The sequence below is a fragment of the Suricata suricatta genome, chromosome 3 (genome assembly GCF_006229205.1).
Source record: "Suricata suricatta isolate VVHF042 chromosome 3, meerkat_22Aug2017_6uvM2_HiC, whole genome shotgun sequence".
NCBI classification, from domain to species: domain Eukaryota; kingdom Metazoa; phylum Chordata; class Mammalia; order Carnivora; family Herpestidae; genus Suricata; species Suricata suricatta.
The window spans coordinates 25,893,119-25,913,730 of NC_043702.1; the positions used below are offsets into that span (position 1 = coordinate 25,893,119).

At 38.0% G+C, this 20,612-nt stretch overlaps 1 protein-coding gene across 14 annotated transcripts in view; it reads right to left on the reverse strand.

Moving 5' to 3' along the window:
* The window catches only part of MAP2 (microtubule associated protein 2), a 274,592-nt gene that overhangs the window by 102,357 nt on the left and 151,623 nt on the right, over positions 1-20,612 (reverse strand). For 10 of the 14 annotated variants that reach the window (XM_029933945.1, XM_029933948.1, XM_029933947.1 and 7 more), the window contains one exon: positions 18,990-19,169. The exons of the other annotated variants lie outside the window; for them this stretch is intronic. The gene's annotated coding sequence lies outside the window, so the exon portion shown is untranslated. The remainder of the gene's footprint in view (positions 1-18,989; positions 19,170-20,612) is intronic. 14 annotated transcript variants of the gene reach the window in all.

A 20,612-nucleotide genomic window follows, 5' to 3' on the forward strand; every position in this document is an offset into this window, starting at 1 on the left:
CTGACTATTGACATATTTATAGGCAAGTTCTGTTATACCCTTCGCATTGAAGTTAGAATGATAAATTCATGGGGACTTAAAATCTCAGAAAGAAATTAATGCCAACATGTGGTTTTCTTAAGTGAGGTAAGAACCCATATTTCATTAAGCAACAAAGTCAAGATAAAATTTTCATTAGATTATTAGGCCAGGATATACTTGTTATTAACCTTTGAAACACTTTCTAGTATAAATATCATTTGGTTATTTTTCATGTTTTGATAGACTTTGTCAGATAACTGAAACACTGAGATGCTTGAAGTTGAAATCCTGAACAGCATTTCGGAAGGCTAACTTTAAACTCACTGGCTATCAGTTAGCTCTCAAATAAACAATAGTAACATTATTCTCCACCTCCTCTATCAATCTGCTCTATGTGATTTTAAACAGTGCATGTAGTTCAGAGCACTTGTGAAGGATAAGAAGATTTCAACTACTGAGGACATTCAAAATTGCCAGTATTACTGGGAAAAGATCCACTATCCAAGCATTCTTTAAACAGAAGAGCAGCTGCCAATATAAAATCATTTAGTCTAAGAGGCTACTAAGCCATTTCTATGCCCTAATGGGTTTAGAAGCAGTTCATTATCATTACTTATTTGAAAGTAGCCAAAAGTCATGGTGAACCAAAGTCACTGATACTTGAACAGATCAGAGAAAAATCTTCCTTTCTTGGAGCTTTTGCCAAAGGTCTTTTTTGGAGAACATGTTTCTTGCAAAGGAAACATACTTCAAAATATATGAATTAAAGACAGTTAACAAAAGCCCTACTCAAAACATATGGTCTCCAGTTGACTAGAACATCTAGGTAAGGTACACAGTAAGAATCTCCCACTTTGATTCTCAAACCCAAGACTCCAGGCTATTGCCAAGGAAGAGCAGACCGGGTTAAGCCAGCTTAGTAGAAATTAGCCAGTCTTGTCCAAAGCACTTCAACCTAATTCAAGGCTGTAAAAATAGGATACAGGCAGGTGAAGGATAAAGTATTGGATTAGTCAGAGAAGTCAAACTTAAGGCCCAGAGACTTTGCACAATAAAGGTTTTTATCCTGCTACACAAATCCTGATACGGGTAGGTCATGCTCCAGGCCCGCTCTCTCCCATGATCAGAGTACATTCTTTTTGTTACTCAACTCAAGGCCTCCAAGATTACAGTAGCAGGGAGGAAGATATAAGAGAGCTGCCCGTGAGCTTTTAAATGCTTTACCTCCTCTTACCACTCAATGGGCCAAACTGACCATTACAGCTCTGCCTATTTAAGGGGTTGAGAAACATGGAGGGTAAATGGAGCTCTGTAGTGCACCTGGCTGCCTCACTCAGTAGAGCATGCAACTCTTGATCTTGGGGTTTGAATTCAAGCTCCATGTTGGGTACAGAATTGCTTTAAAAAATAAATAAATACATGGGGATCTGGTGAGTAGTAAATGCCTGCATTGCAAGAATGAAGGAAGCGTGATGAGATACCAAGTAGCACTTAAGTGTCAACTTTAGCTTCCTTCTTGGTTGAAAAGAAATGGTTGGTGGTATCAGTGAAAAACTCCTTTTGCTAAATTGTTAACATAGGGGCTGACTCTGACTGGATATAAATAAATGTTTTATTTTATAAATAAAATAACAAGAGGCATTGCAATATAGAGAACCTTGCACAGCAACAGGGCACATGTGTCAGTGTTTTCACTTATTTATATACTACACTGCTGTTTTCTGCTCAGAATCCAACTATATCTGAAGAACTAACACGTCTTTGCTTGACAGAAAACCATCTGTTCATTTGTTTCTAATTTTCATACAAACACTAACCATGTTTAAAATGGTAGAATAAGTTAGTGCAGATTTGCAGGTTTATGCAGTGTAAGGAGAAAGAAGTGGGGAAGGACACAAAGGAAACAGCAGGCTGCTACAGACTTACCTCACTAGGATGTCTCTTAGTGATTTCACTGTCATGTCAAACCTCTTCTGTCAACATGATAAAAACTGAATTTTTAGGCTTTGCTTCAAGAGATTCTACACTGCGCCTGTGCTCAACCTGTTCAATTTCATCCCCAACTTTCTACAATCACCAACCCTCATATTGTCTCACACTGGTTCCTTGATCAACCTATTGTCTTCTTCTATCTATAGTTTCGTATTTTCTTGTATCTTCTTTCCCTCTTCAAAGTCATCTTCTTTCTCTTTTTCTTCTCTTCCTCTCTCCCTGTCTCCTCCCTCCTCCATCTCTGTCAACTCCTCCTTGAATGGGAGCACTGTTCTCTATGAAATCTCCCCAACCAATTCCAGGCACGTGCTGCTTGTTTTTATCACCTATTTGGCATTCATGTGAATTATCTTTTGCTGTGAATGAAACTTATTGAAATTGAAACAAATGTGTAGCCCCATCTTCTTTCTGGTTTATTTCAATCCTAGAAGCTATTGGTTTCTATCAAATACATGATACATCCTTTTTTAAAATAGTATTCTGAATTCAAAATGAATACAAATGAAGAACAAAAAATATGAAGCCATATAAGAGTGTACAATGCTCTTCAAATAAGGCTACTAGATTTTCAAGTAGAATCAAAAAATATTAGCAATTTATACCTCTACCACAGTCTATTTCCCTAACCATTAGCAGCACTGTGTGTTATTTATTTGTTTAATATCTCTTCCATCCCACCCCATCCCACTCCAATGAATCTGTAGGCTCTAGAGAGCAGGGGTCATTTTCTTTTCTATTTAATACAACACTCCCTGTCTGGTAGCAAGTGCTTAATAACAACAAATGAATGAAAAATTGAGGTATATACTGCAAAAAAGATAGAAAAGTGTGTTGATGCTTTAATTCTGTATATATAAACTCCTCTATTCTAAGCAGTGAAATCTCCTTATTACCTGGCTTACTGCTTCCCTGATTTGAAAGTGGGTGATTAGCAAAGGCTGAATGAATGAATAATGATAAGAATGGTAACAGTTTATTTTCCTAACCATCCTGACTAGGGTTTGATTAAGTTACATTTTAAAAATAAAAAAATAACACAAACTTTGGATATGGATGCTGTGTTGGAACACTGGTCTATCACGTACTGGCTGTGTAACACTGGGCAGACCTGCTAAGTTTTTGAAACCTTAGTTTTATCAATAAAATGGAGATTATTAATGAGATTTCCCTTATAGAGTTGCTGCAAGAGTTAAAGAAAATCCTTTGTAGAAAAGTGGTCTGACAATTGTGGAAAATGGTAAGGTCTCCGATGGTATTCCTTCACCATTTAGCACTACTGCATCCCTTGTGAAGAGACTATGTATTAGTCATGTATTATGTATTATTACTTATTATGTGTTACTATGTATTATGTAATATACATATTAGTCATGTATTATGGTTTCTTAGGTTCAACTCTTTTCTTTAATTTTGCTTAGCAGCCAAATGCCTTTTGTAAGTTCTTAGAATAGAGAGTGTCTTTGAGAAGGATTGTGCCAGAGAGAGAAAGCATCTCATTTACTAATAGCCCAAGGTCACCTGCTGGGAGCCATCTGTCAACCTGCAGGAGCAAAGAGAGATTTCACTGGGGAAGCAGAGGAGGCATTTGGTTGAACCCCGATGACAGAGCACTGGGCTATTTCTGAGGCCCTGTGAGCATGCAGATTCCAGCTGTGGTCTAAAAAAGTCAGACTTCAGCTGAGTGATGATGTTCTTTGCCAGAGCTCCTGCACTCTCTGAGGGAGACATCCTGACTGCTGGTGAATTTGAAAAGGCATGCATTTAGGAAAGGGGGCTCCACCAAAGATAGGAAAAAACTTGCTGTGCTGTAGTCATCTGGTGGGAAAGATGAAATTCTGACAAATCTACTTTTAGCCCCAAAACTTAGAAGCTCTAGAAGCAGAGGGATTTCACCAACTCACCGAAGGCTTGGAGAAGTATTTACAATTAAGGGTGATCTCCAGCTGAGTCAGCCCCTTCATCTCTTGTTGCATATTGTTCAAGACGCAATGTGTGATACTTAATCAGCACAGTGGGGACTAAGTAGGCACCTACCCGTCCCTTTCTGTAATGCTAATTTGAAATAACTTCTTTCCTAAGTTATTTTCTTAACAGTGGCAGCCAACATGTTATTACTACAGAAATTTCCAGTAATGACCCATTTTGAAAAGTGAAGATTTCTTAATTGAGTGAGAATATTACTTATTGTGTGAGAAAATACATCAAAATAAAAGCTTCCCTTAAAATATACCTGAATGTACTATATTAGCACTCCTGGATGTTTTAGCAATTCAATAACAATATTCAGGCATGCAAGATGCAATAATTCTCCTATCAGTAAACTTAGAGATATGAAAACACACAAGGATATATCATTAAGATTTCACTAAACAAAAGGGGAGGGCTTGACACAGAGATGCTGGTAACAAAAGAGTTTGCCTCACTATAAATAGGAGGCAAAGGAGGAGGCAGAGTGTCTGCTTGGGAGCTTTTTAAAATGTTTTTCCCCTCCTCTATTATTGTGTCAGTGGCCATGCAATTCCTGTCCTTTGTGCTCTTTTCAGAAGGGTGTTCTATTATTATGCTTTATTTAATTGGCTTAGATTTAAGTAAATAGACACCACTGAGAGGAAGAGCAGTTGGAATGGAGGAGGAGGCATTAGGAAATTAACACAGGAGGAGGGGCACAGAGACAGGAACTAAGGGGCTGTAGCCAGATACCAGAGAACCCCAAGCCCTGCCTGCTTCAGAAAGGTTTTTATCTACAGCTCCCAGTGGCCACTTAACATCTATAATCAAGCCACATGGGTTTGATTTATATAAAAACATATGAAAATAAGATTAAAGCCTAAGCTTTAAAAAAAAAAAAAACAGCAAGTGAACCAATGAGGTTGCAAATATTCCAGCTGCTCTAATTACTGTTGTTCCAAAGGAAACGTGAGGGCTGCTGATGCATAGCTAGGGTTCTCCTGGGAGCTTCTGGGGCTACATCAGCCACTTTTGGTATTTGCAGGCACCAAAGTCTACTTCAGAGGTAAGGTGCTGCCCTCTCAATCTGAGAATGGTTTTTAGAACTAGTCTAGAGACAATGAAGAATCAACAGTCTTTAAACAAAATTATTGAGACTTTAAAACTGTATTATATTTAACAACTGTGATTCCCAAGTGTCACATCAGAAAAGCCCGAGAGTCTTCCAACTGCATATGCAGGACCCTGCCCACCTACCACTGACCGCCCCCATCTCTCCAGGATCTTCCCTCCACTGTGAGGTGCCAGCCACCTGCTCTGTGGGTCCCCTTGCACCTGGCGAGCTGAGTTAGTTCACCTTCGACAAGGACTTCAACTTTAGGGATTTTAGAAGTAGCTTCTCCATGAAGGAGTACAGATCCTACAACAGAGTGGTCTTGTTTAGTTTAATTTATTTATAATTTCACTTTTTCCATCTCACATCCATCCTATTTTTCAATGCCACACCAAACGAAGTCATTCAGCTCAAAGAAAACTCATGCACCTAAGAAAAGGGGGGGGCAGTTAAAAGTTAGGCTGCAAGCCACTCCTTACTTCTTTGTCTCATGTTTTTGGGGGCTCTATCTAGTGAGTGTGGACTCAATGTTTTCTCTCTGCACAACCTCCTCCACTACTCTCTCAGTTTCTTTGGAGATCTGGTGACCACAGGGGGAAGAGACCCTGGTTTAATGGAAGGCAATCTTATCAATTGCTTCCAGAAATTCTCTGAAAACCATTATAGTAGAGCATAGACACGAAAGTGTGAGGACACATTAGAAACTGATGCAACTTTAAAATAACAATAAAATCTGAAACTCCGATTTCTACTAAATTGTTTGTATGAAAACACATATAATTCCAATCCTTCCACATAAGGACCTTTATTTGTCAGAAGACTGTTTATAAGTTTATCTGTCCTTAAGTAAGACTCCCTTTGCAATTTGTTCTAATATGAAGTTGTGTGTTAAAGGGGTCCACGCACTATCACAAAAGACATCTACCATTCATTTCTCACCGTGTTCTTGTGTATTGGATTAACGTGTAGCATCACCTAACAGCCTCTGAAGTTTCAGTGTAAAGAGAAAGGTCTATTTAATAGTTTTCCTATTCATTTAACAAATTACTCACTACAGCTGCTGACTGAATAGCGCCATCAGTTTTCAGCAGGGACCTTAAATTAAATTTCTTCATTTGATGACTTCATAACTAAAATGGAAACATATTTTTTAATGTTTGTTTTGGAGAGAGAGAGAGAGAGAGAGGGCACAGTGGGGGAGGGACAGAGAGAGAAGGAGATGCAAAATCTGAAGCAAGCTCCAGGCTCTGAGCTGTCAGGACAGAACCTGATGCAGGGCTCGAACTCATGATATGTGAGCCACAGTTAGATGCTCAACTGACTGAGCCACCCAGATGCCCAATTGCAAGCATAATTTTAAATGATAACTACAATAATTTGTTCTTTGTCACTCTCAAAATTGCCAGAATTGATTATATTATATCTATTGTTTTGGCAAGAAGTTTGAACTCGGTTCAAGTAAATGACTACAAAATAGAGATGACTGTCAGTTTTTTAAATTGAATGATTAGTGCCCAAAGAAGGCACTGAGTAAGATAAAGCATAATTAAGTGATAGAGCACACACAGAACACAGAGCCATCTCTCTTAGGCAGGAATATTATAAAAGCTCATATTTTAAAGAAGCCCACAGACTGTCTTCCAGTTCCTTTATCGAGTTACACAGAGCTTTCTTCCTTTTCTTTTTCGGTAGTGATACATACTGGTAGATTTTAGGGTCACTTTGCATGATATAATATTGGGTTTTCCTTTATATTTTTTGCTTGTTAAATAATAACAGCTGGAAGCAGTTTTCTCATAGTCACACTATTCCTGCCTATAAAGTGTTACCTCTGGAAGCTTCTTTTAGAAATGTGTCAGACAGTTGTGCTTAGCAAGAGGGGCTCATGTGTTATACTTTGTTCATTAGAATCTGTAATTTTGCTGAGGACTGTGGATTTCAGTGGATGCTGACCAGAGCTGTTCGACTCACACATAACTCAATTCATGTTCTTCTTCCTGCATACTTCTAGCAGTGGGTCACTGGCATAACTGTTACAGCATGTGTCTGCTAAATAGAGTGGAAAGAGAGGTTCGAGGGCCAGCCACACCTCTATGTAGCCAGTTACTCGATTTCATCCGGCCATAATTTCTTCATCTATAAATTGCAAATAGTAATATCTACTCTCCTGTAGAATGGTTCTAAAGACTAGGGATAGGTTAGGGAAAGCTTCTTGTATAAGGTCTAACGTACATTCACTGATATATGGTACTGGTGTTATGACACAACCCAATGAATTGATAGGAATGATTTGTCAAAACAGCGAAAAGAAAAAGTGTTGCTATTTATCATGCATTATAGAGCTTTCAACAGTCAGACATCAAATCACCTATGATACTGCTTAAAAATTCAGAGTTCTTGGTTTCATTTCAGGGATTCTGATCACAGGTGTATGGAGTGGGTATAGAAATCTATATCTCTCATAGGTACTCAAAACTCTAAGAGGGTGATCTAGAGATCCCAATTTGAGAAATAACAAGAATACAATATATAACTAATCTTATTAGAATAATTATGAACTTGTTATTATGACTATATCAATTGAAAAAAAGGAGGATATTGTTCTCAAGATATTAGCTTAGCAATAGCTATTAGTTTTTGTTATTTTTAATTGCATAAGCTTAAACTTCTATAAGTGATCTAAAATAACCCCAAGTATTTTCCCTAGTAATTTATGGGTTATTTCTCTTCTCAAAAAATCTGACTTTTAGCTTTTTGTGTGTGATAGACTCTTTATAAAATTTAATGGAAGTTCGAATCAACGCCAATGTAGGCATGACCTTTATTTGTACAAAAACTTCCTGGGTCCCCTTCATATACTAGCTCGGATCTAACAAACCTCAAGTTAAAAGCAGTTGGGCTAAAAATTAGGTATTAACCATTTGCAGTTTATTTCCGTACTCTTTAGATATCACAGGTCTAAAACATGGTTATTGTGCAGTGGAAAAAATATGACCTTTATATATCTATTTATTCTCAAGTAGCTTTGGTTACTTATTCTGTAGGAGGTTTGGAAAGAATAGCTCTTTACAAAATTGAATTGGAGAATTCTAATAAGAAGCCTGTTTATTCTGTTAAAATAACACAAGTTTCCACTTTGGATTACAAGGAATTCAGTGAAAGAAACTTTAAATGCCACAGATTCTACCACAAGTTTTCGTAAAACAGATACATATTGCCCAGCAAGTTTTACCTTTTTTATTGCATCTAAGCCCTGGGAGAGAGATGTAATGCAATGTACATTTCCTTTTTGCTTACATTGTTCTGAGACAAAAATACTTCAAGGATCTAATGGTCTTGGGGAAAAGACTAAAAACATTACCTTGTTCTGGAATATCCTGCCACACTTGGACTTATTTATCTCTCCTTCCTCCTTCTATACTATGGTCCCCTTACTCCCTGGTCTCCTGTTACATCTTGCATTCCTCCTTCTGTGGCCACAGGGCCCTTGCATGGGCTTTGGTTCAACCTAAAATGCTCCTTTCTACCCTCTTTGGCTAGTTAAGTATTAGGTTTTCATAGATCATAGCTAAATTATCCTCTCTGACAAGCACAATTCATGAATCTCTCCTTCATAGCACTTTTTATAGTTCTAATTTTGCCCTTATTTATGTGATTATTTGACCTAAAGCATTTTACCCACTAGACTTTAGGCTTCATAGGGATGAAGGCCATAACTGATTTTGCTACCCAGACCATAAGGACTTGGTGGTCGATAGCTATTTATTAATCATGTGGAAGAATGAATTAAAAAAATGCTTTCATCATATAGTTATCTACCTAGCATCTAAAATAATGAGAAACCCAATGACTAGTTAAAAGTCTATGAATACCTCTTTGGGCTTTAGTTTCATATGCACAAAAGGAGGGCATTTAAGTAAATAATTACTGGGCTTTGAAAGTCAGTGACTCCGCCGCGAAAATGAACAAATCAAGAGAATGTAGATGCTGGCGAGGATGTGAAGAAACAGGCACCCTCCTACACTGTTGGTGGAAATGTAAACTGGTGCAGCCGCTCTGGAAAACAGTGTGGAGGCTCCTCAAAAAACTATCGATAGAACTCCCTTATGGCCCATCAATAGCCCTGCTGGGGATTTACCCAAGGGGTAAGAAGTGCTGATGCATAGGGGTACATGTACCCCAATGTTCATAGCGGCACTTTCAACAATAGCCAAATCATGGAAAGAGCCTAATTGTCCATCACCTGATGAATGGATCAAGATGTGGTGTATATATATACAATGGAGTATTACGTGGCAATGAGAAAGAATGAAAAATGGCCATTTGTAGGGAAGTGGATGGACGCTGAGGGTGTCATGCTAGGCGAAATAAGTCAGGCAGAAAAGGATAGCTACCATATGTTTGCACTCATAGGTCTAACAGGAGTAACCTAACAGAGGACCATAGGGAGGGGAAGGGGGAAAGAGAGTTGGGGAGACTGAGGGACACAAATCATGAAAGACTAATGAATACTGAAAATGAACCACGGACTGAAGGGGGAGGCAGAGGAAGGGAAGGGGGTGATGGTCATGGTGAGGGGCACTTGTGGGGAGAAGCACTGGGTATATTATGGAAACCAGTTGGAAAATAAACTATTAAAAAAATTAAAAAAAATAAAAATAAAAATAAAAGTCAGTGACTCTGCAACTCAAATGTCCATCAACTGATAAATGGATTAAAAAATGTGGCAATGAAGCACCAATTCTTGCCATAACATGAATGAATCCATGAAATATGACAGAGTGAAAGAATCCTCTCTCAAAAGACCACATGTTATATTACTTCATTTATAGGAAATGTCCAGAAGGAAAATCCACACAAACAAAAACTAGATTAGCAGTTGCCTAGAGTACATATGAGGTGGAAATGGGGAGGAACTGCTAATAAGTATCAGCATTCTTTTAGGGAGGGGATGAAAATGTACTAAAAGTAAGTAGTGAAGACAGCTGCATAGCTCTGCATAACTCTGATAAAAATCACTGAATTGTACAATTTAAAAGGCTGAATTTTTGCATGTGAATTATATCTCAGTATAGCTATTACTAAAAAAAAATCAATGGCCCATTGGGTATGTTAATTCATAACATATGTAAATAATCATAATAATCCAGTAAACATTCTTTTTTTTTAGCAGCTAAAGTTTCCAAGAGGTTTAAGCGCAAGCCGTAGGAAATCTTCCCATAGTGGAACAACGTATTCAGAATACTTATTCTGAGTATTTCTTTATTGGTTACTATACATTAAACACTAAATTATCCCCTGTCTACTCAGACCCTGTTAAAAAATGCATGAAACACCCTCCCTGATTTTAAGGAGCTTATATAATCATATCTGAGATGGTAATTAACTATAAGACAAAGCACAGTGTGAGGATATAGATGAAACAATACAAACCAGGGCCTATACTGAGTCCAAGGAAAGATTTTGCTGGATTTCAGTTATTCAGGACAGCATGGTATTTAAGACAAACTTTAGGGTACCTGGGCAGCTCAGTCGGTTAACTGTCCAACTTTGGCTCATGTCATGATTTTGCAGTTTGTGGGTTCAAGCTCCACATCGGGCTCTGTGCTGACAGCTCAGAGACAGGAGCCTGCTTCAGATTCCATGCCTCCTTCTCTCTGCCCCTACCCTGCTCCTGCTCTGTCTGCCTGCCTGCCTGCCTCTCTCTCTCTCTCTCTCTCTTTCAAAAATAAAGATTAAAACATTAAAAAACAGACAAACTTTATAGTTATGTATGAATTGGATAAGGAAGGAAGAGGGATAGAAGAGAAGAAATTGAGGGTCCTTGGGTGGCTCAGTTGGTTAAGTGTCTGACTTTGGCTCATGGTCCGTGGGTTTGAGCCCCATGTCGGGCTCTGTGCTGATAGATCAGAGCCTGGAACCTGCTTCAGATTCTGTGTTTCTTTCTTTCTCTCTCTCTGCCCGTCTCCACTTGTGCTCTGTCTTTCTCCACCTCTCAAAAATGAATAAACATCAAAAAAATTTAAAAAGAAGAGAAGAATTTGAGAAAATAGTAGAAGTAAAAGAAGAGAAGCAGGAGAAGATGCAAGCAATGAAAATTACAAGTAATTGGTACACAGGGAATTTGGCGGAAATTGGAAATATATGTTGAGGCCATGATAGAGAGCTTGGAATCTTGATTGGAAGAACGTATGTTTATTCTACAGTAACAGGAATTCCTTGAAGGTTTTAGTCAGTTTGGAATTTATGAATCAGTTAACTTTTAGGAAGATTAATCTTGAATTGAATGGAATCAGACAAGCTGATCAATTATATATGGAACAAGTGTCTTGGGACAGACCATCAGTAGGCTGGCAGGATGAGGAACAGTTAACAAAGACAATAATGAAGAAATAAGACAAGTCAGTATAGCAAAACCTAATGAAAAAGAGATTTCAAGGAGAAATGGGTGGCTACTACTAATATCTTTTATGCATGTGTGGCATATTTAATCTTTGACAGTCTTTGGATAGTTTATAATCTGTCTGAGATCTCACAGTCAGTGGTGGGAGGCAAAGTCAACTGAAATCAAATTTTCGTTTTTCTTTCCACTGCATCATTGTTGTGGCAAAGAGAGGCCATTCAGTCTAAAGGCTAAGAAGCAACCATTCAATTTTTAAAATAAGATTAGCACAGGAGAGCTCTCAAAAATGTTTTCAGTAAGTAGTAGTGGGAAAGAAAACATCTAGCAAAATGTTAAGAAGACAGAAAAGATGGGAAATGAGACAGTAAGAGAGTGGATTCGTTAGAGGAGTTTGGAGAACAAGGGGAATAAGAGATGGTAGCTAGAAATATGAACGGGTGTAAGCAATCAGCTGTTTGCCTGGGGTTCTCCCAATGAGGGTACTGTTGTAAAAAGGTACCAGACTGGTCAAGATCTAGCGATGCACCACACTCAACAAGGGGTAAGGCAGCCACATGATCTCACACTGAAGACCACTAAAAGGGAGTAGGAGAATAATTTACTGTGTCTAAAAATGTGTTTGGTATGGATGCCCCTGGATCAAAGTGTATATGATTTCTTCACTAATTTATCTTAGTCAACACCATAGTTGTTTCTCCCTATATTTAAGTATATACCTCTTAATTTAGTAGAAGGGAGAAAATTAAATAGTCAGAACATACTTCAACTTTTAAAAATGTTTCAAATGATAAATTGTATCCAATGTTTATATTGTTCCCAGCTCTATTGGAAAGTAGAATACCTCCTACTTGGAAATGTACCTTGAATATGTATAGTGTAATATAAGAAGTATTGGTGATTGAATGAATTTGCTATTATTTTATAATACTACTGGCAGATGCTATTCATTTTTCTGATCATTAAAATAAAGCCACTGAAAAATACATATAAGGTTAATAAATATTTCTTATGGAGCTTAATAGGAACACAATAGCAAATAATGTATTTCATAGCATTAATGCTGCAAGTTTATTGGGGAGTCCTCTTCAAATACAAATATGAGATCTTCTTTATCATGTGTCACTTGAGTTAGCATTTGACATTCTGCAGTTGTTATTGTTCCTTTAAATGACAATTTAATTATGCAATTATTCAGCTCCAGAAAGGAAAGACAGCCTCACAGATAGATGTAAAAGCAAATGACTCATAGAAATGATCTCAACTATCAAAAGTCATAATTACTTATTACATTCAAGACGATATCATCAAAACAAAGGAAGAAATTTGTACAGATTTTTCCAAAGCTTCTCTGTATGCCCAACTTAACAGAGACAGATGCTAACTGGTTTCTGATTAAATTGAATGCACAAAGTGAATATCCTATAACTTTAACACCAACTTGTTTATTTCTTTTTTCACATGGTAATATCCAGAAAAACAACCTGCCCCTTTATTGTACCTGAAAACAAAAAAAAGTGTGGTCATCCCTGGCAACTCTGGATTATATAATTAGAAATAATCTTCAAATAATTATTTGTGAGAGCCAGAAATCAAAATGACTGAACAACTTATTGCTAACGGTTCTCCGTGGTGGTGTCAAGTAAATGGGTGATTTTATGTATGTATGTATGTATGTATGTATGTGTGTATGTATGTATGTATGTGTGTGTGTTTTTCAAAGAGGGAGGGAGAGAGAGAGAGATTGAGAGAGAGAGCGCATAAGCATGGGAGAGGGGCAGAGACACACAGAGAGACACAGAGAGAGAATCTGAGGCAGGCTTCATGATCAGCATGGAGCCCGATGCAGGGCTCGATCTCTGGGATCACGACCTGAACTGAAATCAAGTGTTGGATGCTCAACCTACAGGGCCAGCCAGGCACCCTGTAAATGAGTGATTTCTTAAAGAGAGTGATTTCTTGATATATGATTTTAAGGGAGGGAGACCATTTTGCAAATTTGGAAAATGTCTTTTCTACTGGGTCCTCTTATCATTAGCTGAATACAGATCACTAACAAACTGAGCATCAAATTGCATATCAATCTATCTTTTGGTTAACACTAGCTTTTTCTTAGACCTAGTATATTGGTACAATTGTAGTGTAAAAATTTCTATCTACACTTATAATAAATATATTTCATAATGCCTAACTATGAAATTTTATTTCAAACTAAAGCTTGCCTCACACTTTTTTTCACACTATGGTTTTTTTCTTAATGTTTATTCATTTTTGAGAGATGGAGACAGAGAATGAGCAAGGAAGGGGCATATAGAGACGGAGACACAATATCTGAAGCATGCTCCAGGCTCCAAGCTGTCAGCATAGAGCCCGATGTGGGGCTTGAACCCATGGACCATGAGATCATGACCTGAGCTAAAGTCAGACTCTCAAACAACTGAGCCACCCAAGCGCCCCTCCACTACGTTTTAAATGAAATTTGGTGTTTTAGGAAGACTCACATTAAATGTCCTTTTCTGATACCAATTATTGTCTGATAATGAAGCTATCTTGTACATGTTCAATGCAAAAGATCTCATTTTGACTAAATCTATTTTCATAAGTGTTGTCTAAAAGCCATACAAGACTTCTTAAGATACAGACTTGAGCCTCATCAAAGTATTTTAGTGGAGACGACTAATGAATAGAGCTAGAAGAATCTGAATTTTTAAAATTGTTTCTTACAACAGTCCAGTGGCTTCTATCCAAATATTTTCCTTACAGGACTATTTACTCACTTCTGCATTCTCTCTGTCAATCTCTTTCTCTCAGTAGATTTCTGCCATACTCACTAAAATAAAGGGGGAAATTTTGTACTATGTTTAAAATCTCTGTCTCTCTGATTATGCATAATATATCATAACTATATAGTCTTGTTCAGCCCCTGAAGTTTTCAGGGTTTCTGTGGGGAGGCCATGAGACGTGGGAGTTTATTTCAGTCTGCAGGGCATTGTTTAGGGATTTGCCGACACTAACACTTTGTCTTTCCTGTCCTCCTATACAACATGCCTGACAGATTATAATTATCAGTATTTTCTTTTACAGAAGGATAATTATTTGTTATTTTTACTTAAGCAATTAAAGAAAAAACTGAACAGTGTTCTCCCACAAACAAGACTCAAATGCACAGGGTTATTGACCTGCCTGTCTGCATAATATGGAAAAATCCTGACTGCTCTCCATAAAACAGGCTGCTATAGTAATTTACTCCAGCAAAAATGTCAATGCCAATTTTATAGAAATCCTTTACAAAAATCTTCCGAGAAAGCAAGATAGTCACATTAAGATCTTTTTTTTTTTTAGTTCTAATTATATTTTAACTGCTGATATTCATACCAAAGGACAAATGTGTCACTAAAATGAATGTTGGTAAGATTCTTACGACCAGGAGCAAAATCCTTTCTGCTACAATTTATGATTATGTAGATAGGGCATTGAACTCCCTGTGTGACAGTCATGTTAGTTAATGCAAGGGCCAAACTACCAAATTAGTTCATCTGGATTAGAGCAGATTAAGACAGGGATTTGTACAGCATTCTTGCTTCAAGGGCACCGGTCACAGACTTCATGAATACCTTGGTGTCTACTGGAAATACTAAATTGAAGCTATGATTAAACAAATGTAATCATTCTAAGAGTAAAAGTCTGTTCATCTTTCTTGGTCCCTACCCTAATCTACAGCTTTCTTTTGGTACCTCTCCTTAATGCTGGAAAGATCCAGCGAATCTCAGAGGTAAATTAATGCAAACTAATGAATGCACACAGTACACAAAACGAAATCCTCCAACAGACCATGGGACCTGCCACAGCTCAGCAGGACAGAACCCTTAGCTTACTGGAATGTGTAACGTGTTCCCCCAAGGCAATTGCACATTCCTCTGTCCAGCAAAAGCAGGACATCTGTGGCTTTACCTTGGCATTATATAAACTTTTCCAGATCTGTTTTTTTGCCATCTGAGAACACACATCCTGTAGACTGTTAGATCAACTTTGAAACCAGTAACAGCACTTGTGCATTGTTCCACTGATGAAAAGATCAGAACAGTACTAAAAAGAAGGGTCCTCCTATACAGCATTACCTTTATTCATAAAATTGAAATTCTGCCAGAAATGTGCAAAACTACAGCTATTGTGTTATTTGGCCAAAAATGGAGGATCCAAAGAAATGAGCAAAAGCTAAACATGGATGAAAGAGTGTGGGTGACCCCTCTCCCGACTTGGCTATTAACATTGAGTAAAAGGAACTGCCTACCATCAAGCAAAAAAGCTTTGAAAACTCACCCTTAAATGTTTTCTCTGTGCCTGTTTCTCTTTTCTACGTATCAAAGGTCAACAGAACATCATTAGGAGGGTATTGTTCACGTACTAGTGGGCTAAGCCCCACTTTCAAATTTCTACCTCAAAGAGACAATAACTATGAAGGTACATTGGAGGTGATAAAGCTCTCTCTATTGATTATTTATTAGTATTATGGTCTTTCTAGGCATCCCTCATGGGCAACATCCTAAGTAGAAAAATAATAATAGCCATGCCATATTATATTTCCACACTGTACATTGACCTTAAATAAAGTAAAGGGTTTCTTTTTCTCAGACATTTCTTGGCCTCAGGTCTGGGTGGACAGGCAATCCTATTCAACCAACTATCACTGTGCCCATGCTTGAAGCCAGTTAGTTTGACCCCTGGCTGGAGCTGAATGAAAAATGGCTGTGCACAGCCCATGATCCTCTTTCTTAAGGTATTTTACCTTTCTTTGATATTTTAGATTAAACAGTTTCTGTTGTAAATGCAGTCAGTTCAAGTCCTTGATTTTTGAACGTGAGATGTCTGAGTCATTAGCCTCCCTCCTAGGGCTGCTGGAGAGTGTGGTCGCCAGTGTCTCTTGCCAGTCCACTTCCTATTTCCAGGAAACAAGGCAAGTCATGAAGCCATTTCAAAATCTGGTAGAGAATTTCCAGTGTGTCATACTGATTTTTAGAGAAGTGGCACCAAGTCCCATAAGAAGCACTTCACATTTATAAAAATTCACATCTTTAAAAATTCTGTTGGAGAATTGGTCTAGTTTTGGTGTGCTCAAAATCCACAGTAGGTTTATACAAGAAACTGAGTCTTCTTGGTCTCTTTCAGTTATCAGGAGAGTTGCTTCCCTGCTCCATGAGCTGATTAAAAGAGATTCCCAGGGCAAATGCGCACTTTTACTGGAAGTGGGTGCTAATTATCAATATGAGTAAAAGAAGTTTAGAGTTTATTTCTGTATTCATCTTCCTATTTACACTAGCTCTTCAGAATGCTGGGATTCTGACCCAGAGAGCTTACAGAAAGCTCAATCCTCCTGACAGCAGAGGGATGCCCCAGTGGCTCTGCATCTGGCTGAAGAAGACCATGCGGGGAGCTCAGCGACACTTAGGTCATCACTGAATGGGTAGCTTACTGCCTCTTTGCATCCTTTGCTAATTCTTCCTAAATGTATTTGAGGGGAAAAAATCCTAAAAGCTTTAATATTGCTTTAAAAGTCAATTATATTCTTGGGACACCTGAGTGGCTCAGTCAGTTAAGTGTCTGACTTTGGCTCAGGTTATGATCTCACAGATTGTGGGTTCGAGCCCCATGTTGGGCTCTCTGCTGACAGCTGAGCCTGCTTCATATACTGTTGTCTCCTCCGGCTCTCTCTTCCCCTCCCCCACTGACTCTCTGCCTCTCAAAAATAAATAAATGTGAAAAAAACCTTTTTAAAGTCAATTATATTTTTAACCCCAATGGTAAGTTAAATCTGTCAACTTCCTTTCTTTTTAACTGAGACTGGATTTGTTTCTTGTTAGGGGAATATAAACAGCAAATGAATAGTTGAGCCTTGTTTGAGCTGAACTGAAGGTAAGGCATATTGGTCAATTTCCTCTTTAAACTAGATAAAATTCAAAAGATGAACAACTAGTTTAGAAAAATAACAACCATTTTATAGGCCTCTGAGTCAGATGTTGTATAAAATTAGTTTGGGAGATTTTTCATGCCACATGTCTGTGAAGAAAGAAATTTATGAAGTTGAACCCTAAACTTTCAGAGAATTAACGCAAGCCACACAAGTAAACAACCTCCTTCCCCATATGTTGTCAAGTGGTCTGTTTTACAATTTAATTTCCGTTTTGTAGAAACAGTGTAAATCTTTACAGATTAAGATTTATTTTAAAAAATATTAGTACTCCTTCAAAGAAGACTAAGATGCTGAATACCCTTCATTCTTTCTTATCTGTAGGTCCTCTACAGCAGAAAAAATACATTGTCAGTCAAAGGTAGTTTGACCTTCCTAGAATTGATTTGTAGTAGATGCAAAAACCATTATTGATAAAACCAGAATCAATCATCGGTCTTCTCATTTACACATTTGGTAAGTCATTAGTGACACAAGGGAAGCAAACATTAAAGAAATAAAAACTCCCAGGAGCATACCTTTATAGCATATTGACTTCCAAACTCATTGCATTTCAGACATGATTCATAAGAGTTTCCTTTATAAATAAGGAACAACTATTCACCTTTTTTAAAGCAATGTTTTAAAGAGCAAAGATTACTAAATACCTTATGAAAATAAATAACTTTTCCTTCTCAATACAAAACAACTCATTTTCCATATATATAAAACATGGCTAAAGTTAAGCCTAACAGGAAAATTATTTTTTTTCATGTAAGATGTAGAAATGAATGAGACACCTCTTCATGAAAATGTTCTTAAAATAAAACTCTACATTATTATGACTAAAGAGAAAAACAAGGACACACTAGAAAAAATTTGACTACCTGTAACTCGGTTGTTACTAAATATAAATCAAAATAATTGGAATGCCAACCACTATGGTTCACCATAGCTAAGCACCCAATTGCAATAGAAACGTTAAGTAGAGTCTGTTTTACAATCTAATTTTTATTTGTAGGTACAAAATGTAAGTCTTTAAAAATGAAGATTTATTAGGTACTTCACAATCTTGCTACATTTGATTCTCTCAATTTTGAGGTAAAGATTATTGCCACTTAATGGTAAGAACCCTTTCTCTACAGAGTAACTGGCAGGAGCTGTCAGGGAATGAAACCCAAAGCTGCATTCATCTTGGCTATTAGCCTGTCAACAATACACTTGCTCAGTCATAAAAAACTGAGCACGAATCTGTGCACGTAAAGAAAGCATAACCTTAGCCTACAGGAAAGGATGTACAGTCACGACCCTGGCTTGACTGATTTGTTGAATCCTGCAGAGAAGGAACAGCAGAGCATGTGAAATCAGACTGAGCAGCACTAAGACCTGGGGAGGGGAGCCTGCTCCTTCCAGGCAGCTGCCTCCAAGATCAAAGCCAGTGTCCTGGCTCCACCAGCCCTACAAGGACATATGCCACTCTTTACTCCGCAACAGGGACTGACAGCTCCTGCAAAAGATAACATCTGTGAAGTAAGAGGTAGAGTGCACAAAATAGTTCCTCAATAATGTACCTTTCTTGGAGTCAGGCAATAATGGAGCCTTGTGATGCTGGGGATCGGTAGGGATTGTGATGTCACTTAGGAGGGAAAATGTTTATCTGGAACATGTTTCTGGTGGTGGACAGTCCTGGAAGCCGGCTGTAGAGAAGACAGAGCCGAGAGAGAGCTGAGAGCAGCTGGTTGGTCCGGAGGCTGAAATAGTGAGGAAAGGCTCAGAAAAATCTGCATTGCAGATAAATGTCCCAGGAGACAGCTGGACTCTTAACATCTCCCCAAGCCAGCTTCTCTCCAGAGAGCAGAGTGGCCTCAGGTGTTGTAATTTAGAATGTATATAATTTCCAGGCTTTTCTGGAGACCATGAGTGATTAACATAATTTTATCTTTTTCCTTGCTCCTTTTCACCTGTTTGTTTATATACTGCAGTGGGCAGAGGGGGAAACAGACCACAATAAACAGAACTGTGAAGTACCCTCAACACCTTCTTTTACAGGTTTTATCTGTTATTTAATGTTGGGCCTTGTCTTTATCAAACTTCTACCCCTCAGCTTTATTAAAGAAAGAACCAAGCATCTACCTTGTCTGTTAAGAACAGGGTAGAGAAATAAAAATTAGAAAGTCATAATAATCGCTCATAATTACAGGGCTTCCGCCATGTAAATTACCTTCATCAGCTCCTACACTACTGTAATGAGGTTGTTTTCATCATTCCTGTTTTGTACATCTGAAGTTTGATAAATCCCCAATTTCTCATAGCTGATGAGGGCACAACGTGGATTTGAACCCAAGGGTATCTGACTTCAAAGTCTGTACTTACTTCACTACATTACAACTCAGCATTTGCTAAATGCCTTTAATGTGCCAGACACTCTGCTTGCAAGCAGTAACAGCCATAGCCTCTAGAAATTCCAGTTCTGTTGGGATGAAGGCATTGTTATTGGGCTTTTTACCTTGAGGCTGATAATGTTTATTTTAAAACTTTTCTAAAAGACTTCCTCTTTTCTAAAATGTGTTTTTCCCCAAATTTAGAATTCTATAAACAAATAACTAATTAAAGTCTAGTGTATGATCACAAGAAAAGTAAACACTGGTAAAAGTGAGAGGATGAAGATGTGGACTATAGAGGACTTTTTTTTTTAAGTTTATTTATTTAGAGAGAGCAAGACCACTGAGGGGACAGGACAGAGAGAGAGAGAGAGAGAGAGGGAAAGAGAGAGGGAAAGAGAGGAAGAGAGAGAATCTCAAGTAGGCTCTGAGCTGTCCGCATGGAGCCTGATGTGAGGCTCAGTCCCACAAAACGTGAGATCATGACCTGAGCCAAAATCAAGAGTCAGGCGCTTCACTGACCGAGCCACTCAAGCACCCTGAGCATAGAGGACTTTTAAGGCAGTGTCAATATGATCTGAAGGTAACTGTAAAGTTGTAAAATTGTCATACAAATGATGACATGGGTAGGCTGTAAGTCATGGGGAATGTCCAAATAACAGTGGCTTAAACAAAAATTCATTACAAAGTTATCTCATATTCAAAATGGTTACAGAAATTCTAGCCATCAAGTCTGAATTCCTACCAGCAGAAAGGAAGAAAGTGATGAAGAGCACACTCCTTCCATTTAATGTAAGTTTCACACACAACTGT